Genomic DNA, 1,701 nt, shown 5'->3' with positions numbered 1-1,701 from the left:
CCACATCCACAAATAGCATTCATGTAATGACTTAGTAGCTTAGAATTTGAATGTGAACAATCACTCCTTCCACGAAGAAAATATCACAAGGGTGCATTATTATCATTTGTCAGTTTTAGGTTTTTGCATTGAGCACCTACCCCATTTTGTGGGTATAGCAACATAGTCATGCATGTTCCTATTCAGAGATACCACTTGTCAAGAATTTCAATGCTCCTATATAAGTTATTTAGACAACCTATACTTGTTGGTGGTCAATTAGGGGTGAGGTTATGTTGGTACCTATGGAGTTTAGAAGAAATTTAAAAAACCAACAAAAATGACTTCAAGAAGAGCATTTCAATAGATACTATCTTTAAGACTTATTTTGCCTTCACCACTTGGTATATAAAAGAAGAATTATGCGAATAGCTTTAGGGATACAATGAAGCCAACATCTAATTTCGTTTTTGCATTTTACGAGTAAATCGTTGGATACACTCGAGAGTTTGTAAAATTATTTGGCCTTAGAGTTTACTTTTTGTAGCAAGTAGATTATAAGAAATTTGGATTTCAAATTCTTTTAATAGATAATGAGAACTGAAGTGTTTATATTAATTTTTTAAAACATAACACTTTTCTTACTCTTGCTTTTTCTACTCTTTTCTTTTTCTACTCTTCTCTTATTTGTTGTTAGTGTGTTATAATGGTTAGTAACAAATCTTCGATATAAGCTTGCAAGTATCTTTTCTGAAGGATATAACCTTTTCATTAAGTCATCTCTTTGTTTTAAAAATACCTTTGCATTTTGTAAAATACAATCGTTGGATAAAGGTATTTGTTTCGATAATTACTTTTTGAAAAGTTTTAATAATCACCTTATGAATAGATAATTATTCATTTCATAAAACATAATTTTTAAACTACCATATGAAAAAGATAACTTTTAATATCCAAACTTTTAAACTGTAGTGTTTTTTCAATTGTTTTATAACCTTTGAATTTGAAGGTATCTTTCTAATATGTTACTTTACCAAAAGATATAACCATTCACATGAAAAACTCACCTACAATCTAATAGTCACACTATATTATTCTATGTGACATAACCTTTGAGTTATAACTTTCCATTACATAAGACAACATTTTATTTTGAAAATACACTAGCAGCCTCACAATTATTCCCATCAGCACTATCAAGAAACTAAAAATAATGTCAACAAACTTCTCATCGGATTCAACAAAAACAACTCTGTTTTTTGTCTTGCCCACCACAGCGTTCATCAAGCTGATATTGTCATTATCCATGGATACCAATTTTGGCTTCCTTTGTCAGCTCAAATGTTGCGTCAAACTGCTCCGTTAGTCCTTGGTTAGCAGTTACTCTTAAATTGGTGCAAACTGGTGCTCCTTACACCATAAAACTGCCTATAAGCTTTGTGGCTAAATCCAAATGAAAGTTGAAAGGTTAGATACAAATTTCATTTAAAATCAAATTTGACAAATAGGAAAATTGGGGCTTGCTTCTGAAATAAAAAAGAGAAAAGATCCTAACATCTTGTTCATGAGAAATACTATAATCAACAACCTTCTTTTGCTTATCCCCTAAATTTCTTCAATCTAAAAAGCAAAAACTAAAACCCTAACCTATTGCCGCTTCCCCATTTCTATGTTTTTATTGCTTTTCGGAGGTTTCTTTTGTGTTTGGTTTTTTTTTTTTTT

The sequence above is a fragment of the Theobroma umbraticum genome, unplaced genomic scaffold (genome assembly GCF_002168275.2).
Source record: "Theobroma umbraticum cultivar Fairchild unplaced genomic scaffold, ASM216827v3 scaffold_95.0, whole genome shotgun sequence".
In the NCBI taxonomy this organism is placed as follows: Eukaryota; Viridiplantae; Streptophyta; class Magnoliopsida; order Malvales; family Malvaceae; genus Theobroma; species Theobroma umbraticum.
This window is presented reverse-complemented; position numbering follows the sequence as displayed.